The sequence below is a fragment of the Hyla sarda genome, chromosome 3 (genome assembly GCF_029499605.1).
Source record: "Hyla sarda isolate aHylSar1 chromosome 3, aHylSar1.hap1, whole genome shotgun sequence".
Taxonomy (NCBI): domain Eukaryota; kingdom Metazoa; phylum Chordata; class Amphibia; order Anura; family Hylidae; genus Hyla; species Hyla sarda.
This window is the reverse complement of record NC_079191.1, coordinates 402,827,091-402,848,640: the sequence shown is the minus strand read 5'-3', so window position 1 is coordinate 402,848,640 and position 21,550 is coordinate 402,827,091. Positions and strand designations below refer to the sequence as shown.

Sequence of the window (21,550 nt, the reverse complement as noted above, 5' to 3'; positions counted from 1 at the left end):
AGGGGCTTTAGTCCAGCCCATAACTATACAAAGGTGAGGCAATTACAATTCACTCTCTTCTCTTACAATCTGCTACTGAGCACAGCAAACACCAGAGATCTCAGTACTAGTGATCAGCTACCTGGAAGGCCACAAAGCTACAGTCATTCCAGTAAGTCAAAAGTCTATGTCTGCTGTCACTACAAGTAGTCAAGTCCTGCATATAATCAAGCCTCAAGATAATGGTCTCAAGTATATTACAAGTATATTTGATCCCAGCAAGCTGCGAGGTCTTCTGAGTTCCTGGCCACCTCTCTGGGAATCTGGCCTAGCTGTGAAGATAATACCATCTGTCTTAAACTCAGTAAAGCCTCCGTTAAACCATAACTGGTTGTGGACTCTCCTTTCCTTAACTAGCCATTGGAATAGCGGAGATACCGTTTGTGTGGTTCCGGTACCAAAAACCACTCTGGCGTCACGAACACTAGGGGTTAATAACATCTTGCCCCCGGGGTTAATATCATCTGGCCCGTTCACCTACACCGCTACACCCGTGGTCCCGCTATACACCGGTGGTCCACCACAAGGGCATAAGATGGGATGGCAGAAAGAAAGAGGGCATAAGATAGGGGGGGGGGGGCGCAAGAAAAAAAAATAGGGCATAAAATATGGGAAGGCAAAAAGAAAGATGGCATATAAAATGGGGGGAGCAAGAATGAAAGAGGGCATAAGATATGGAGGGGGCAAGAAAGAAAGAGGGCATAAGATATGGAGGGGGCAAGAAAGAAAGAGGGCATAAGATATGGAGGGGGCAAGAAAGAAAGAGGGCATAAGATATGGAGGGGGCAAGAAAGAAAGAGGGTATAAGATACGGAGTGCTAAATAAAAAGATGACGTGAGATATGATAGGGCAAGAATTTTTTTTAAAATAAAGCATGGGACAGGGAAGAGAGGGAATGGAATATGGAAGAAGCTATTGCAAGAGTGATGGAACGAAAAGAAGAGAGGCCAAAGAAGACAAATATAAGCGTCAGAGAGACAACACATCAGACAACAGTGGATTAGTGAGGTCAGAGTAGTGAGGCGAGCACATACTGTAGCGCTGTACACGGCTCCCCCTATACATTGTATGACGTCCAGCTTATATTTAGCCTCCTCTGCCGCGGTTGGCTGATTCGCACATTCCACGCAGCTTTTTCGAACACTTCCCTGCACATTCCAGCCGGTGTTTTGAATATAGCAGAAATGTTCTTCTTCACATCCCCATCATTATTGTGAAGACATAGAAGCTATTTGTACATTCCAAGTGTTTGGACAGCGGACACGTATCTCTGCGCTCTGACATTATGCAATCTGTGCGTCGAGAAAAATGCTAACAGATCTGAGATAAAGCCAAGAGCATTCACAACATTCACATGGCTGCCCCGCAACAACAACCGCATGTTACTTTTAACATAAGGATACGTTCACACATACGCAGATTTGATGCGCAGGATTTTCTGCTGCAGATTTCAGTGTAAACTAAATGAGCGCAGCTTCTAATCTGCAGTTACAAATTCTGCACATGAAATGTGCGCAGGATCCTGTACGTGTGAATGTACCCTGAATCAGTATAAAATATTCTATTCTGATCAATCACCCAATATATCTTTATAGTAGCCAGAACTTCATCAAATGTGTGGCGCCCCCTAGTTGTAACCTGTAGTACAGAGGATGGTATGAAACCAACAGAGGATTACTAGGGGGTCTCTATGTAGCATTAGCCTTATAAAGCCGTGGTCTCCAAACTGTGGACCTCCAGATGTTGCAAAACTACAAATCCCAGCTCTTGGCTGTCTGGGCATGCTGGGAGTTGTAGTTTTTGCAACATCTGGAGGTCCACAGTTTGGAGACCACGTTATAGAGAGATCACACTTAAGACACAGTGCAACCTTTAGGTATCAGGTTATAGAGCAGGAGGATCTGAGCGGATTGATATATAGTTTTATGGGAAAAGTTCCAAATAGTCAAGTGGGTGGTGCTACTCAGTAACATTATATTTGTCAATCACTAAGTAGCTCCGCCCACATGACTACTTGGCAAAGAAAGAGCAGAGATTTACATAAATAAATGACATGTTATCCAGGAACTTTTCCCTTAAAACTATATATCAATCTGCTCAGCTCCTCCTGCTCTATATCCTGATACCTATAGACTGGACTGCATTATAAATCTGACTTTTTTTTCTGGATATATATATACACACACACACACACACACACACACACATACACACATACACACATACACAGACACGTGGCAACGGTGTGTGATCAGAGCAGAAGTTGTTACCCTAGGGGCAGATGACATTAACCCCTTGAATTTGTGACACCAGGGTGTGGTTTATCCTTGATATCACCTGAAGGTATACCGCTGGATTCTGGGCTAGGCACGGGGGCAATAATGCCTCCAATGCCCTGTTATGGATAACGGTAGCTTTACTGAGGGTAGATAGATGGTAAAGTCTATTCAGTTCAGCCAGGGCCCACAGAGGTGACCAGTGACTCAGAGACTTTAAGGGCTTGCTGGGACTTGTAGAAGGACGGGATAATGTAATGCAGGCCACGCTGACTTGACAGTTGCTGACAAGGACTGACTTGACTGATTACTGACAAAGCTATGACTGTAGCTTACTTGCAATTGACTGTGGCTGTAGACTGGACTAGAGGCTCCTATGGCTCTGGACACTCTCTAGGACTCGACTTGACCTCAGCAAAGACTTGTAAGGAAAAGGAGACAGAGCAGGCTCCACCCAGGGCTTATATGGGGGGGGGGGGGGGGGACTAGCAGGGAGCCCATAGGTCACTCTTGGGATCACCTGGTCACTGGTACCTCCTGGGTAACAATCACATGACAAGTCAAATGGTAAACAGTCTTCAAGCGACAACGCTTTCTGAACACATTACATAGTATAATGCATTAGAAACATTTACATGGGGCGGCAGGTGCAAGGGGGCCCAGGGGACACTGTAGGGAGGGCAGCAAGGGTACGATATAACACCTCCCGTACTGGGCCACCACACACACACATACTATTATATATATATATATATATATATATATATATATATATATACACACACACATACATATACACACACACAGTATATATATATATATATATATATATATATATATTTTTTTTTTATATATACATATTTTTTTTTCCCATATATTATTTTGGGGACTGCTATCTTTCCTGAGCTGTTTTTAACTGCATTTAGTGATATGCTTTACAGCAGGACCCATGGGCCATAGGTGAAAAAAGACAGGACCTTTCCCTTCAGATGAATTGGAGACGCTACTGGGCATTCTCTGTGACCTTTTTAATAGGCAATTCTACAGGGAGGGGAAGGCTGATCTGCGCTGTGAATGGCATCCAGTTTTATCTATCTACTGTTGTCACCTTTCACTGTGCTCCTGAAAAGAAAGGCATAACTGGGAATTGATCAATACAAAACAGGCATTCTCAGCTTAGTTATAGACATAGTGGCCAGAATAGAAACTGCAAAATTTCAGGATTATTGTAAAATGGAAATGGTAAGATGGAAAAATGGAAAATTCAAAAAAATTTTATTCTTAAAAAATATGGTTAAGCCTGATTTAAACTATAGGTAATTTTCTGATGACACAATCCTTTTACATTTATATCGCTGGATGAGATATAAAGAGGAACAGTAGGGGGCATTACAGAGTAAATGCACTCAGGATTGGTAATTTGCGCAGAAATCTGCACGCTGAACTGCATCTGAAACTGAAATTTCGTGGTGTAAACTAACATTAGTGTGAATGGGTCTTCCGCTGACCTGTTCACACTGCAGAGTTTTAACCGCTGAAATTGATCCGTGCAAGAAATGAACATGTTCATTCTTTGTGCGGAAGTCCGCAAGCACTGCATAGCCTTTACTGGTGACTGTGCAGTGTTGCGCGGTCCTACCGAAGTATTTCGGCGGCGGCCGCCAGATGGAATCTCCGCTTGCGGAATTCTGCGAGTGGAGATTCAATTCACATTACTCAATGTGAACATACCCAAAGAAAGAAAGAGATACACATACAGTCAGGTCCGTAACTATTGGGACATCGACACAATTCTAACATTTTTGGCTCTATACACCACCACAATGGATTTGAAATTAAATCAACAAGATATGCTTTACCTGCAGACTGTCAGCTTTAATTTGTAGGGTATTTACATCCAAATCAAGTGAACGGTGTAGGAATTACAACAGTTTGCTTATGTGCCTCCCACTTGTTAAGGGACCAAAAGTAATGGGAAAATTGGCTTCTCAGCTGTTCCATGGCCAGGTGTGTGTTATTCCCTCATTATCCAAATTACAATGAGTAGATAAAAGGTCCAGTGTTAATTTCAAGTGTGCTATTTGCATTTGGAATCTGTTGCTGTCAACTCTCAAGATGAGATCCAAAGAAGTGAAGCAAGCCATCATTAGGCTGAAAAAACAAAACAAACCAATCAGAGTTAGCCAAAACATTAGGCGTGGCCAAAACAACTGTTTGGAACATTCGTAAAAAGAAGGAACGCACCGGTGAGCTCAGCAACCCCAAAAAACACGGAAGACCAAGGAAAACAACTGTGGTGCATAAGCAAAGAATTCTTTCCCTGGTGAAGAAAACCCCTTCACAACAGTTGGCCAGGTGAAGAACACTCTCCAGGAGGTAGGTGTATGTGTGTCATCAAGAGAAGACTTCACCAGAGGGAATACAGAGGGTTCACCACAAGATGGAAACCATTGGTGATCCTCAAAAACAGGAAGGTCAGATTAGAGTTTTCCAAACGACATCTAAAAAAGCCTTCACAGTTCTGGAACAACATTCTATGGACTGATAAGACCAAGATCAACTTGTACCAGAGTAATGGAAAGAGAAGAAGGGAAGGAACATGATCCTAAGCATACACCTCATCAGTGAACATGGTGGTGGTAGTGTCATGGCATAGTGGGCATGTATGGTGCCAATGGAACTGGTTCTCTTGTATTTATTGATGATGTGACAAAGAAGCAGGTTGAATTCTGGAGTGTTTCGGGCAGTATTATCTGCTCATATTCAGCAAAATACTTCAGAACTCATTGGACGGCGCTTCACAGTGCAGATGGACAATGACCCAAAGCAAACGGCAAAAGCAACCAAAGGGTTTATTAAGGGAAAGAAGTGGAATGTTATGCAATGGCCAAGTCAATCACCTGACATGAATCCGATTGAGCAGCATTTCACTTGATGAAGACAAAACTGAAGGGAAAATGCCCCAAGGACAAGCAGGAACTGAAGACCGTTGCAGTAGAGGCGGCAGAGCATCACCAGGGATGAAACCCAGCAATGTCTGCTGATGTCTATGCATTCCAGACTTCAAGCTCTAATTGACTGCAAAGAATTTGCAACCAAATGTTAAAAAGTGAAAGTTTGATTTATAATTATTATTCTGTCCCATTACTTTTCGTCCCTTAACAAGTGGGAGGCACATATGCAAACTGTTGTAATTCCTACACCGTTCACCCGATTTGGATGTAAATACCCTCAAATTAAAGCTAATAATCTGCAGTTAAAGCTCATCTTGTTAGTCTAATTTCAAATCCATTGTGGTGGTGTATAGAGCCATAAAAGTTAGAATTGTGTCAATGTCCCAAGATTTATGGACTTGACTGTATACATATATACACACACATACATACACACACATATAGGGCAGTATTTCTCAAACAATTTAGGTGTCTTATTGCGTATGTTTGGCTCATTTTTCTGGCACAGTGTCTTTTTGTGCCAAAGTTTGGCGCATACTCTCCACTGTCATTTTGTAAACTTGCAAGGATTTTGACGGTCCTGTGTATGAGTTTTGCAGTGGTCAGTAATTTATCATTTTCGCCAATTGTATTTTGGAGCCAATTTGGCGCAATAAGGCGCTTGTTTGGGGCAAATCACTGCCAACATTATTCTGACATGGAAAACACCAAATAAATTTGGCGCACGTCCGTAAAAACCAAAGTAAAAAAAAAAAAAAGCAGGTAAAAAGAAACAAAATAAATCTAGTATGGATCGTTCCGTTCACGGATGGAAACGCGACCGTGTTTACTTCGCAAAGACACAAAATACAGCTCTATGGACAATTCCACACCTCAAGTGCCTCCTATTATGGGAACTTGTGAGCCAAATCATAAGACCAAACGAAATCATGTAAATGCTGCGGATAAATCTCTAAGGAATGTCTGTATCTGATTAAAAAAAACGTGTTACACAGATCGCTCCTGTATTACAGAGAAGGTTACGAACCAGCAGTCAAACACATGCACGCCTCCATGTCTACACTTCATTCCAAGCTTCTGAATAAGACCACGGGGGAGATTTATCAAAACCTGTGCAGAGGAAGAGTGGTGCAGTTGCCCATAGCAACCAATCAGATTGCTTCTTTCATTTTGCACAGGCCTCCAGCTAGGGCTTATTTTCGGGGTAGGGTGTATTTTCGGGGAAACACGTAGCTTTTTCACAGCCTGAGGCAATAAAGCATACAGACTGGAATAGAGTGCCTCCACGTTGTTTCTTCCACTTCTATAATATATATATATATATATATATATATATATATATATATATATATATATATATATATATATATATATATATATATATATATATAGGTCGGCCACAGGTCCTCTTTAAACGACTCTAAAACATTGTAGCAAATTCTTTGACTCATGAAATACAAAAGAGTAGCTAGAAGGTGAATTTGCTGGTCGGGCATTTAACCTCTTGGTACAATGGGGTAACCAACAAGTCACTTTTCCTTGAAGAACGTATACATTTTTCCCCTATATACCTTGCCTGTGCTGCACTTCAGCTTTAAAGGGGTACTCCAGAGTGAAAAAATATTTTCAAATCAGCTGGTGCAAGAAAGGTATACTGATTTGTAAATTTGTAGTGTCCCGGTACAGGACTTGGTACTGTCCCTTTGTCTGGAGTCCCCTCAGCCAGAGTCCCTCCATGCTAATGGACTCTCCTGAAGGGCTAACCCCTAATCGCCTCTTAATATGCTATTATTTGATTTCATGTAAATATTTATATATTTCATTAATCTAGGACACCTCTGTATAGGACCTTAGAGGTCACGTGACTGATTTATGTTATGCAATGGTTTAAGGACCTGACAGGTTTGGCTATCCAATGAGCTTTGTTCCACCCCCTAAATATATAAGGGGCTGCTGCCACTAAATTCACTCTCTTACTCTCTTGTTCCTGGCACTTAAAGAAAGCACATCTCATATCTCATCATCAATCCAAGCTAGGCCTGAAACTTATCTTTCGCAGCCACTAAACCGTGAGTTATCCAGCTCAAAACTACTAAAATCCTGTGTGACTACTGCAACTCAATTATCATAAATTCAGTAGCACAGTGGCTAGCAAACCAAAGCTCATTGCACTCAGAAGTCCCAGCAAACCTGTGAGGAACCTGGACTACGGTCCTCTATACAAAGACTGTTTTGTTACCTGCAGTTGCATAAAATATGCAGTAAAGTTTATTTCGGTTTTCATCAACATTTGCTGTGGACATTACTTTTTTTCCCTACCGTTTATGGGATGGTTGGCGGTGGGACCATTACCATAAGGAAACCCCACCCTGGTGTCACGACAACAAAGGGTTAATACCAGCACCCTACATCACTACCACTCGCAACACCCCATTGCATCCTTCCCCCCCTGCACCACAAATTACTATTTAAAAATCTAAATCCTTCCAGTACTAATCAGCTGCTGTATACTACAGAGCAAGTCGTGTAGTTCATTTCAGTCTGACCACAGTGCTCTCTGCTGCCACCTCTGTCTATGTCAGGAACTGTCCCGAGCAGGAGCAAACCACCATTGCAAATATCTCCCCCTGCAGAGAGTTCCTGATACAGACAGAGGTATCAGCAGAGAGCACAGTGGTCTGACTGGAAAGAACTACACAACTTCCTCTGGAGCATACAGCAGCTAAGTACTGGAAGGATTGAGATTTTTTAATAAGTGATTTACAAATCTGTATAACTTTCTGGCACCAGTTAATTTGAAAATATTTTTTTCTTCGGAGTACCCATTTGAAGGAGTACTCCAGCGCAACATACCGTATTTTTCGCCGTATAAGACGCACTTTTTCTTACTCAAAACTGGAGGGAAAAAGTCGGTGCGTCTTATACGGCGAATACACCCCTATCGCGGCGGTCCCTGCGGCCATCAACGGCCGGGACCCGCGGATAATACAGGACATCACCGATCGCTGTGATGCCCTGTATTAACCCTTCAGACGCGGCGATCAAAGCTGACCGCGTCTGGAGGGAAAGTGACACTAACCCAGCTGTTCAGTCGGGCTGTTCGGGACCGCTGCGGTGAAATCACGGCGGTCCCGAACAGCCCGACTGAATAGCCGGGTTAGTGCTTACAGGACACCGGGAGGGACCTTACCTGCCTTCTCGGTGTCTTCTCCATTCAGGGATCCCCTGTATGGCCGTCGCTCTCCTTCCTCATCATCACGTCGTCGCGTACGTGCGCCGGCGTGCGTAACGACGTGATGGCGGCGACAGAGAGTGAGGATACCCGGCCGGCAGCAGAGACGTTCCGGAGTGACGGAGACACGGCGACAGCGATGGAGCGACATCCAGGGCAGTGGTGACGGGTCCGGAGCGGCGGGGACACGTGAGTATTACCTCCTATGCAGTGGTCTTCAATCTGCGGACCTCCAGATGTTGCAAAACTACAGCCGTTGGCTGTCCGGGCATGCTGGGAGTTGTAGTTTTGCAACATCTGGAGGTCCGCAGGTTGAAGACCACTATTGCGTTCAAAATCTTAAATTTTTTAGATTTTGCACCTAAAAATAGGGTGCGTCTTATACGCTGGTGCGTCCTATAGGGCGAAAAATCCGGTAGTTTATCCGCTATCCAAAGGATAGGGGATAAGTTATAGATCGCGGGGGTTCCGAGCACTGGGGCCCCCCGGGATCTCCTGGATGGGGCCGCAGCAGTCTGTAGTTAGAGCAGTTTCATCCCCAGCAGAAAGCCGCGGCAGACACGCCCCCTCCATACATCTCTATGGGGTACATGAAGGGGGCGTGTCAGCCGCCATGTCATGCGGGGACGGAACCTCCCCTCTCCCCCAAACTGCCGCAGCACCGTCAAGGAGATCCCGGAGGCCCCAGCACTCGGATACGGCTCAGTTTTTATGCAGTAAATAGAGATGAGCGAACTTACAGTAAATTTAATTCGTCACAAACTTCTCGGCTCGGCAGTTGATGACTTTTCCTGTATAAATTAGTTCAGCTTTCAGGTGCTCCCGTGGGCTGGAAAAGGTGGATACAGTCCTAGGAGACTCTTTTCCAGGACTGTATCCACCTTTTCCAGCCCACTGGAGCACCTGAAGGCTGAACTAATTTACGCAGGAAAAGTCATCAATTGCCGAGCCGAGAAGTTCGTGACGAATCGAATTTACTGTAAGTTCGCTCATCTCCAGCAGTAAATTGACTCTGAGTCTGTACCTGTGTTTCATGGTGATCTCGCAATTCCTCTGATTTTTGCCCCAATGTTTATTTTTAACAGCATACAAAAGGATAGTCGTATCAGGTTTTCCCAGGTTGCAGTGCAACATTACATCACTAGTCAGGTGTGCTAAGGGAGCCTGTCTTTGCTTCAATGGGTGGAACGACCACTGAGTGGGAGGGAGATCATTTTGCAAGAATTGTAGTTTTGCAACAGCTGGAGGCACAATGATCAGAAAACACTAGTCTATTGCATGGAAAGGGTTACAGGTGTGTTTTAATGGGTGGGGTGGCTGGTGTGGTAGGGAAAAAAAGTCACCTCACACTTACAAACAAGAAATCATGGGATATGTAGTTTGTGGGAACAAACTCAAACAGGAAATAGCCAGTATACAAAAAGATAGCTTCAGCGTTATGGTAATCTCACAACACAGCCATTTTGCCCCAAGACCAGAGCGGATCCTTTCTAAGCATGTCCATTACTGTCTGGCAGGTAAGTACTAAAATGACCTTATGGTGGATAACCCCTTGAAGGGTACGGTCACATGTGCATATTTTTGCCTCAGATTTTGCTTCCCATTAACTTTAATGGGTAAAAAATCTGCTACAGCAAATCTGCAGCAGATCTGAAACAGAAAATACGCACGTATGAAGGTTCCCATTGAAGTCAATAGTAGGGTGTGACCCTACCCTAAATCCACAAATACACTGCTTTAGAGGTTGCCTTCTAATCTTCCCTTTTCCATCTTTATGCGTTGGCGTATATATAATTATATGACTATAACATAAAGCTTAGCACAGATCCGCAGCCATTACTAGTTGGTGCACAAGCAGCTTCTCGCAGGTCTCTGGAAATTCTCCCAAGTTCTTATCAATCTCCCTGTGAAAAATGCCATAGCATTCCAGCAAGGGTTTACTGAAGATGTCATCTCAGAAAACATTCCCCCAGTATACCGCCGCAGAGCTACTGTATTCCCAGAGCCGGGACCATCTCACCTCAGTCAATGATTAACCTCATCGTGCGCAACTGGAATTGCATCAGAGCAACAACAGGACAGACAACAAGGGTTACAGGAAACCGGAAAGTAACACAATAACTTCACTTATTAAGAAAGGAAAAGAGAATCCTGGCCTGTCACCTCTGCCCTGGAATTATTCTGGGGGAAGAGTTTTTGGACCCAAAAGGCACCATTCACATTTGGCAGCTGGCACATTTGGAGAGTTTTGGTTCTTGCTGTGACTGGTGGGAATGAGCAGGATCCTATAGAGAGAACTGCCTGCTGTCCACCAAGAATTGCAACCTGGAAGCTCTTAAAGGGTACCTTTCATAAAAATAAAAAATAAACTTTTGATATATTATAGATTAATGTATGCAGAATAACTTTCCAATAGCATGTTATTAAAAAAATATGCTTCTTTCTATTTAAATTTCCACTTTGAAAAAATGACCACTAGGGGTCTCCCTAACAGTCCTGGCCGCAATTTTTAATTTTTTTAATTTTTATTTATTATTATTTTTTTTTGTTTTAATAGATTTCAGACTCATGCTCTAGAGTCCTAAATCTCAGACTGCAGCCGGGACACAGACAAGCTCAGCACTGTTCCCTGGCAATATGTGCCGTATTATATGGCCCAGCTCTGCACAGTGAGAGTGAGACTAACAGGGTGCCGAAACCAGAGACCTCCCTCTATAATGGGCACATCCTTGGCTAGTATATACAGTCACTTTCTGATCAGTAGGGGGTCCCAGAACCCCCAAGATCCTAAGCTTGAGTAGTTATCAGTATTTCCCTGCAGAGCGGCGCTCCTATCCACCAGCTGAGCAGGGAACAGCAGAACAACCCCATTCCCTGCACCCAACATATTGTCATAACTTTCTGTGACAGGAATAACTTTTTACAACAATTTATGGAGTTGTATAAATGGTGGGGTTTTTTCTTCTTCCTTTTGTTTTGGCCAGAAATCACACCACTTGTATTAAAACGCTGTAACTAGGAATAAAATATCACACATAGCCCATATATAATGTGACTCTGGAAAAGCGCTTAGTCTGCAAGATACAAAGTCAAGAAGAAAACATCCTCTGGGGCAAGAGGAAATCCTACAAACTGTGCAAAGCTATAGAGAACCAGAAGTGTGCGGGAACCGCTGCTGAAACAATTAAGCCGCCTGCTCCGGCCGCACTAACAATGATACACTGCAAAAAAAACAAGTCCGGCATTGTTCCCGTATTACCTTCATCTTCTGAAACGACCGTAAACATGAGGAGGGCCCAATAAATATAACCAATAATGTTACTACCATAATTAATATATTTCCTATTGTTCGTCATTAAAACTGCTCCTGGTAACCATTGGAAACAGACTACAGTTGAACCAGCTGTCAGTCATGTGATCTCATAGTGCTAGCTATTAGCTCTCACCATACAAATGCACAAGTATAGAACTGCACCCTGTCAAATCAGCATCATGCTCATTTTTGAGCGAAAAAAGCCGTCACAGATTTCGCCATAGGATTTCACGCTTTGCAATGAAAAGAGACAAAATCTGTACAGAAAACATTTGTGGTATAATTACTGCATGAAAAGAAAATCCAGAATGTCTGTCCTTACCCTAAAGATGACGCTTGTCAGATGCAATCTCTTTGCAAAAATTGGGCCATTAAAGAGGACCTGTGGCGATCCCCAAAAATTGAGATTGCATTATCATTAAATACCCAAGGGTGCCCTGATCCCACAGCTTTTTACAGTTTCATGATATGCCCTTCTGTTCCTTAGATATTTAGGTTTATAGTTTGTCTTACAATTCAGGGAATCAGTCAGATGGGCGTGAACTTAATTTTAATAATGGGAGTGGATATCAGGTGATGGGCGGGATTATACAGTCAGGGATTGTGTATTAGACATACATGTCCCTTAATGTACAACATTCTCCCCTCTTGACTGTATAATCCCACGCATCACCTGATATTCACTCCCATTATTAAAATTAAGTTTACGCCCATTTGACTTATTCCCTGAATAGTCAGACAAGGGCATATTAGCAAACTTTCCAGTGAAAGATATTTTCGCTATTCACAGGACAAGGGATAAGTGTCTGATTGCGAGGGGTCCAACCAATGGGACCCCTAACGCAATCTCATGAACGGGACCCAGGCTCTCAGAGGTGCGTGTGCTGCAGATGGCACACTCACCATTAATTTCTATGGAAGTGCCTAAGAGACCAGAGTACTGTACTCAGGCATCACTGGCACTCCCTTAGAAATGAATGAAGCATGTGCAGTATGTAGCATGCGCACCTCTCAGAGGGCCAGGGTCCCGTTCAGGAGATTGCGGAGGGTCCCAGAGGTAGGACACCCCACGATCAGACTCTTATCCCCTATTCTGTGGATAAGGGATAAGTGGACAACCCCTTTGAAGATTATAAAGAAATCTCCGTTCTGAAGGCTGAAACTGTAACTCAGGATTAGCACAAGACCACATTTTATGTGGGTATTAATAGAGTCCATCATAAATATATTCTATTTAGGCACATGGAAATAAAAGTAAAACAGGAATAAAGCAAACAACAGGAAAATAAAAAGTATGTGAATGGGTCATATGCAGTTTTTGATCCGTAGCCTGAAGTGGATCCAGCATTAAGAAGTCATTCCTTCATATTTCCCATTCTTTTTGAATCCATTACTGGCTCAAAAAGCTACGTCAATAATTGCCCCAGCCTCATGGTCATTTATCAGTGTATGGGGGCAATGACACAATTAACCTGTTGGAACCCGTGGGGTTAAACAGTTCTGACAGTTCTCTCTGTTTTGTTTTTGTTCTTAGGCTACGCCCAGCTGCCTGGACTGGTCAGCTGACCCTGATGAGACCACCTGGTCTGGCTCTTATTTAAACTGTCAGTCTGCTCTCATACCTCGCCTGCAAAAGAGCTCTTACTCCTAGCTAGCGTTTGTATTGTATCTAAAATTTCTGGCATATTTGACCTATTGGCTCTGCTCTTTGACTCTTCTCCTGTTTATGTGATTTGGCATTTCTGTTATCTCTCGGTATTGACTCGGCTTGTGGACTGTGACTTATTGTGTGTGTATGTTTAGTTATTTTTCTGTTCGTGTATGTGATTCCATACAGTGTCCAGACCTCCGTCTGTATTATAGTTTATTTTGTTGACGTTTGACTCCCTGCATGTATTCAGGCAGGGACTGTCACTGTGGTTGTGGACCCGTAGCCTAGGGCAGGTACACAAGTAGGCAGGGCACGTGGGAGCAGGTGAGTTTACGGCTTCACTCTTCCCTGCCCATACGTGATAACCATCACGAGACCCCCTACAGCTATCCCTACCCAAATATGTCACTCAACAAGAGTCTGCCCCTTTAAAGGGGTATCAGTCCAATAGGGGATAAGATGTTTTTAGCCAGAGTACCCCTTTAAAATACTAAAAATTATTTTTCAATTGCTTTAGTATATACAGGAAAAATTATCATTTTTATATGACTGGTGAAACATTTTCTTTGCTGGATTTCCTGTATTGTAGGAGCTGAACCTTTTATTTATACAAATTCTCATATGAGTTCACTTATGTGTGAAATGTGTTGTTATGAGTGAAAGCCGCAGACAAGAAGAGAAGAGCACAGAAAATGTCAGCACAGCCATGAAACCTCAATGACATTAATAGGTTTTCAATGTCTAGAGAGCATAACAGACCTAAGATTACACACATCTCGTGAGCCGTTCTAAGACCTACAGATTCCTGAGAATTTGCAGAAGGCTGACTCCAACTCTTACACTTTCCTTACTGCACTCGTATAGATAATGTGCACAAGGTGCATACTAGTGCTGCATATTATATCAGTGGTGTAGGTGGGGAATCTCCGGACAAGGCACAGTATAAAAGTAGCTGGGTTGGCGGGCAGGGCTAGGGGCATTGGTTTGGGACTGGAAGCTAGGTGCCCAGTGGGGTAGGCAATTCCCCCCCCCCCCCCCCCCCCGCCCAAATTAGATGCCCCAGTAGGTAGGCAAACCCTCCACTTAGGTAAATGCCCAAGTTGGTACCTAATTCCCCACCCCCATTAGGTAGAAGCCATTCTTAAGTATGTACTCCCCCCATTAAGTAGATGCCCCTAGTAGCTATAGGTCGAAGTAGAGAATGTCTGTTTGGGTTGCCAGAGCATCCAAGAGAAAACAATATGTGGTGCCCCAGCACAAGTGGCTGTCCTGTGGTTTCAGACTGTCTCGGGCAGCCTGGCAGCACAGAGTGTTGGGCCCACTAGCGATCTCTTTTGTGATAACAATGATGTGAATAGTGTAATATAAAAATAATATACTTTTCTTAAATTAATTTTGTTATGATTCCCTGTATGTAAGTTTAATAAGTTACTGTGCCTTTAAAAATGTGAGCAGTGAACCCCATGTGACCATGTGAGCCAATGATACCCCAAAAGTCTCCCTCTGTATAGTGAGGTACAGGGGAGGAGTTAGTCAGTCTAGTACTGGACATAAGCCTGTCTAGTTCCATCCAGGCTCCTGAGTAACAGCTAAGCTCAGGTGTGTTGTGTGCCCTAAGCAGAGGCCTACTTCAGTTTCAAGTTTACCACTGGTCAACCTACAAGTGTCACTTGCGGGGAAGATTCATGCCCCTGCAGAATAGTCTTCATTGCCTTGAAAGGACCCTAGCTACCAGAACCACAAATTCTACAATTCCGTCCGATGAAAAGAACCACAAGTCTCAGAGCGGCAACAAGGCTCGCAAGGGGTACATTGCACTCTCACACTAAGGCCAGCTGTTTGTGTTATACCAACTGCACAAGCTCCGTAATGGCAGTTAACCGTAACCTGACGTGGGTGTGTTTATTTGCTCATGGTGTCTGGCCCAGGAAGACTGGTTCCCACCTTCGGACCGTGGATCGGATAAATGGTGCCCTGGAGTCACGAAGTGAACAAGGAATACGAAATAATTTTTTTGAAATTCCACCCTTAAGGGGTTGAAAAAGGGGTTAAAAAGAGTTTGCATGGAAGTCTGTCATTTTTGAAGCTAGAACCATGAAACTTTGTTTTTAGGCTAACACTTAGAGATAAAGAAACACGTGTTATTAACGTTTTCTAACATCCGAACCCTGATAGGGGTGAAACCGGGGTTTGTATGAATTAACCCCTTGCCGCAGAACGCCGGATATACCCGGCGCTGCGGCACTGGAGGGTTACGAAGCGAGCTCAGGAGCTGAGCCCGCATCATACCCGCACAGTCCCGGCTGCTATCAGCAGCCAGGAATCGTGGCTAATGCCGGACATCACCGTTCCGGCAGACGCCCGGCATTAACTCTTTAGACGCTGTGATCAAAGTTGAAAGAATATGGGTTGTTTGGATGCCCGTAGACTTTACCAAGCGCGGCCTCATTACTAAAGGATCGTAAAAAGTAGATCTATGTTACCCCCAAATTTAACGCGAGCAAAGCCGCGGGCAAAAGCTAGTTTTGCATAGACCTTGTTACAAAATGAAAGAAGCAAGCTGATTGGTTGCTATGGGCAACTGGTCAACTTTTCCTCTGCACCAGTTTTGATCATTCTACCCTATTAACTTTAAATTCGATATCACAAAATAAAATAAAATCTATAAAAAAAATAAATTAAAAAAAACACATAACAGCAATTTATGTCCCCAATTCTAATTTTTCACATAATTGTCCCCTGTATCACGAAAGCCATTCGGTGCCACAAAATGTCACGGCGAGCTAAACCTCTTGATGGAGACAGAAACCAAGATAATGGGTTAATAAAGAGTCTACTACATTCTGACCCCCTTTTTATTGCCAGTATTAACACAACTCCAGAGCATTGTTCCCTCTTTATAGTATTTATCCATCCGAGATAAGGATTCTCAGCTATATGAGGCTGGATTGAGCATCTGACTGCGAAGATATCATCGCAGACGTCTTATCATTATGAACTGTCGAGAAGTTCTTTTATCTGGGCCTTGAGACAGTGCCGACAGCAAGGAGCTCGCAGATCGCTCAGCTGATGCGTTGGTTGATAAAGGGTAAATGCTTTTTGACATTTACAAGCTCTGAACATAGAGAAGATCATACATTATAGATAGGTTGCATCACCATGGATGAGATTACTCTGATCCTATCTTCTTTTACAAGGCATCGGTATGCAACTCCCACTAAAACAGTGTTTTCCAACCTGGGTGCCTCCAGCTGTTGCAGAACTACAACTCCCAGCATGCCCGGACAGCCGAAGGCTGTCCGGGCATGCTGGGAGTTGTAGTTTTGCAACAGCTGGAGGCCCCCTGGTTGGGAAATACTTCCATAAAACATAGCGATTACCTCCAGCAAATGACGTCTTATAGGGCTACCCATTACACTCAATTTTCTTGTAGATTAAAGGGTTATTCAAGAGAATTTTAATTATTTCCAATTTTTTTCCAATCGCATGGCAACAGAAAGTTATACAGATTTGAAATGATTTCTATTTAAATATCTTTAGCCTTTTCTAGTACTTATAAGCTGCTGTATGCTCCAGAGGAAGTCATGTAGTCTTTCCAGTGAGAGACGGTGCTCTCTGCTGCCACCTCTGTCCATGTCCGGAACTGTCCAGAGCAGGGGAGGTTTGCTATGGGGATATGCTCTTGCACTGGACAGTTCATAACACAGAAAGAGGTGGCAGCAGAGAGGACCGTGCCTGACTGGCAAGACTACTTGACCTCCTCTGGAGCATACAGCAGCTGATAAGTACTGGAAGGATTATGATATTTAAATAGAAGTAATTGGCTAATCTGTATAATTTAGGCTAAATTCACACTGCCGTTGCTCCCCGTCGAGAACGGCCGTCAAAATCTTTTTTTTTTTTTTCCCCCCCCACTTACTTTAAGGCTGTTCTCCTAACTGGGAGCAATGGCAAACAACAGGTCCTGGTGGCCGCCGGGCGCCGATATGAATAGCGGTATCATTTTTCTCCTGTTCTGTTATTCTGCCCAGCTCTCCCAGCGGCAGTCACGGTAGTGTGAAAGGGGCCTTACTCTCACCAGTTGATATAAAAAAAATAAAAATAAAAACTCTTTTCTCCAGAGTACCCCTTTAAGACAGTTAAGGAGTTAATTTTACAATCCCTGGTGATCTGGTTGCTGCTGGAATTCCTAACAGGTGCTTCCTAAGGAAAAGGTGGTTCAGAGCATGTGCCCAGTTTTATACCCCTAAAGTGGGTCCTGGTTCTAACCACTTCATTACCTGCTGTAATTATAGGGAACGTGTCAGCAGATTGATGCTACCCTAACCCCCCGCAGCATGAAACCGTGACAGTTTGATATTATAATGATCTATGTTTTACTATGAAACACTCCGGCATTTCAGAGAAAACATAACTTCAAAAACAGCCGGCACGTGTTTGCCAGGGCACTCCTCTGCGGCCTTTCCCCCAACTTGATTGACAGGTCGATCACGTGGTGAGGATAACATGAATTTGCTGACAGATTCCTTTTAAATTCAACCTTGTATAACCATAGGCAAGAGTCCACTGACAACCTTAGCCTTGATTCACACCTGGTATTTTTACCATAACAAGGAGAGGTTCTAAAAACACAGAAAACTATTTGTGGATTCACATGCGATAGATTCTGTTGCAAAAAGTTCTGAAAATCCGTTCTGTTCAGGGATTGTTTCTGGGGCAAAACACGCATGGATTTCTGCAAGTTCTGTCCAGATAACAAAAATTCTGCACAAAATTTGTGTATCCACAGATCCAATCTGGGTAAGTCTTCTTACCCAGTCCTTATCCTTAGGCTAGGTCTACACAACCATTTCTGGTCGTGCGACCAAAGATCACAGTGTGGTTCTGCCATGATCATGTGACATCATAATGTGGTGTTCCGGTACCGTATTGCATCCAGTACCTAGTGTAGAGGTCCCCAAAGTCAGAGTAACTACGCTCAGGTAGGGTTCCTCAGGTGGGACAGCCCCTAGTCGCCTCTCCATAAGTTTAACTTGTATATTAATAAATGTATATATTAGTAATTCTATCTATATTATATAGGAATGTATAGTACTTACCTTGTTCAGCGTCACAGGACCTTCGGTCATGTGACCAAGTTAGTAACCTCTATGGTATGTTGCAGGACCTTAGGAGGTCCTTGGGTCACGTGTTACCCAGCATTCTCTGTAATGGTGATTGACATCCGTATGGACCAATTAGCTTTAGTCCAGCCCCTGCCCATATAAGGGAGCTGCGTCCAATTAGCAATCTAGGGTTGCTGCTCTCGTGGATGCCGGACTAACAGAAGGGTGTGCTACGCAACTTTCAACGACATGCTAGGCCTCAAAACCTACGGCCTCAGCAGAACCAAAAATCGTGAGTCTTATACTAATTCCTGCTAATACTAGCCTGACTACTGGACCGCAACTAATTCCTCTACATCCAGTGAAGCAGCGCAATAGACTAGAGACTCTTAAAGGGGTATTCTAGGCCAAAAATTTTTTTTATATATCAACTGGCTCCAGAAAGTTAAACAGATTTGTAAATTACTTCTATTAAAAAATCTTAATCCTTCCAATAGTTATTAGCTTTTGAAGTTGAGTTGTTGTTTTCGGTCTAACTGCTCTCTGATGACTCACGTCCCGGGAGCTGTGCAGTTCCTATGGGGATATTCTCCCATTATGCACAGCTCCCGGGACGTGACATCATCATTGAGCAGTTAGACAGAAAACTTCAGAAGCTAATAACTATTGGAAGGATTAAGATTTTTTAATAGAAGTAATTTACAAATCTGTTTAACTTTCCGGAGCCAGTTGATGTATATAAAAAAAGATTTTGCCTGGAATACCCCTTTAATGCTAAAGTCCCAACCATTGTCAATCTCCAAAAGAAAGCTGTATTGATTAGAGACTGTTATGTTGTTGAAGTGTACAAAAAATCTTCAGTAAAGTTAACGCTGTTTACAGAAGCTTTCCGGTTGTGGACAATCCATTATTACTATCTACTTAAACTTGGTATCATCTACCTCCCTATCGTTCCTGGGAAGGGCGGCGGTAGTAAAAGCTTTATTGAGGAGCCCTTACCCTGGCGTAACGAATAGCAAGGGTTAACAAGCACCCTTTATTACCTGCACAGCTACACTCCCCATACCCTACACCCCCCAAGCTACCACAATAACGCATACAAGTAATTGGGGTCAGGCCACTGCCCCGCAGTCACAAGAAATCAAATCAAAAGTTGCATATGACGACTTCCACAATTGCCCTCAATTCAAGTTGCATGTGACTGCAGCCTACCTGCGCCTTCTGTGCCATTTGGCTATGTTTTTTTTTTACAACCATATCTCAACTTTCTTGAAGTTTCACAAATTATTTGGTTTGTGCGACTTAGATGTGACTTGCTGTCACACGACCAAAGTTCCAAAGTTCATCGTACTAATCTTCTTATATGGGAAAGAGAGAGCTTATGAGGTTCCTTTAGGCTCCTGGGCCTGGGAGAAACTGTACCTATAATGTCGCTCTTGGTCAGGGAATCACAGTTGACAAAAAATAAAGTAATACGAAAATTGTGGAAAAGGAGAGGCGTCCTGCACTCACCGCGTAAGATCTGGTTATTCGGCTCCCATCTCGGGCCGTTCCACCGGTAGGGAATTCAGGACAGCGTGGGGCGCTGAGCGCCCCACGCTGTCCTGAATTCCCTACCGGAGGAACAGCCGTGACTTCTGTTTAATTGTCCTAGCACCGGAGGAACAGCTGACTTCTACCGGAGGAACAGCTGACTTCTCTTTAATTGTCCTAGCACCGGAGGAACAGCTGACTTCTACCGGAGGAACAGCTGACTTCTCTTTAATTGTCCTAGCACCGCCGTGTATGGTTTATACTTGTGGTGGCGGGTGAGAGGAACACTGTCTTGTGCGAGTGTAGGGTGTTTAGGGTGTCGTTGTGCAGGATAATTAAGGGCGCTGTTAACCCTTGTCACTCGTGACGCCAGGGTGAGGGTTAAATACTGTGTTTCTTGAGAGGCCTATTGCCACCCTTCCCAAAAGCAATAAGTGATGCAGAAATAAAGGATTGTCCACAACCGCTGTTAACTGGAAACTTGCAGGAACTTTTACTGAGGAGTTTCTGTGCATGAAGTAACAGTAACAGTCCAGATAACAGAGTCTCTTTACGTCAGGCTTGAGCAGCGATTGACAGTCGGTTGGGATCATATAAGCCCAATTTGGCTTGTGAAGAATTGTATGGCAAAGATCCGCTGGATTTAGGGGAATATTGAGGTCCAGTGATCCTGCGATGAGTAGCGGGGAATTGCTTAGTATATCCGCTATGCTATTGGCCTAGGCCGCAAGGCTTTGGCCTAGTTAATCGTCTTGTAAGCTGCGGAGGTCCTACCTCTTCCAGAGTCAGCAACCCAAGAGAGGAATCAAGATGGAGCGGGTCCCTTATATGGGCAGGGGCCGACCGTTTTGGATTGGTCCGTAACGACTGTCACTCACCGTTACAGTGCATTGTGGGTGAATACGTCACGGGAACCTCCAAAAGGTCCTGTAACAAAACCATAGGAGTTTCTACCTAATCATGTGATCCGCAGGTAGATAACTAAATATATACATTTTTATACTTCTAATTATATAAATATTAAATAGAACTGCTATATACTTATTGACTAAGTGAGAGGTGACAAGGGGAGATCTACAAAAGAGGGACCCCGACGTCCTAGGGACTCTGGCTATGGGGACCTCTTACACAGGTAATGTATATAATACGGTATCGGGACACCACATACTGGTTTCCTGCCTGAAGTGAGTATATCCATCTCGTGGTTTTGAGGGCTATAGGTATCGGCGCCACTGTTTTGGGTCTTTTTTGGTTGGAAAAAATAAAAGTAAACTATACAAAAAAAAAAATCTAAAAAAAATAACAGACTGTTCATTTGAAGTAAAAAAAAATTAAGAAATAAAACGAATACAAAATAAATGTAAACAAAAATTCTAATAAAAATAAATAATTCAATACATAATTCTTAAAGGGGTAGTCCAGTGGTGAAAAACGTATCCCCTATCC

General features: G+C 43.4%; 1 protein-coding gene across 5 annotated transcripts in view; it reads right to left on the bottom strand.

The window, feature by feature from the left end:
* EPAS1 (endothelial PAS domain protein 1) overlaps window positions 1-21,550 on the bottom strand; it is a 161,598-nt gene that overhangs the window by 67,474 nt on the left and 72,574 nt on the right. Inside the window, exon 1 of one of the 5 annotated variants that reach the window (XM_056568112.1) lies at window positions 15,096-15,308. The exons of 1 other annotated variant lie outside the window; for it this stretch is intronic. The gene's annotated coding sequence lies outside the window, so the exon portion shown is untranslated. Of the gene's footprint in view, window positions 1-2,652; window positions 2,685-15,095; window positions 15,309-21,550 lie in introns of those variants that run through there. 3 more of the 5 variants (XM_056568111.1, XM_056568113.1, XM_056568114.1) reach the window with 3 other exon arrangements.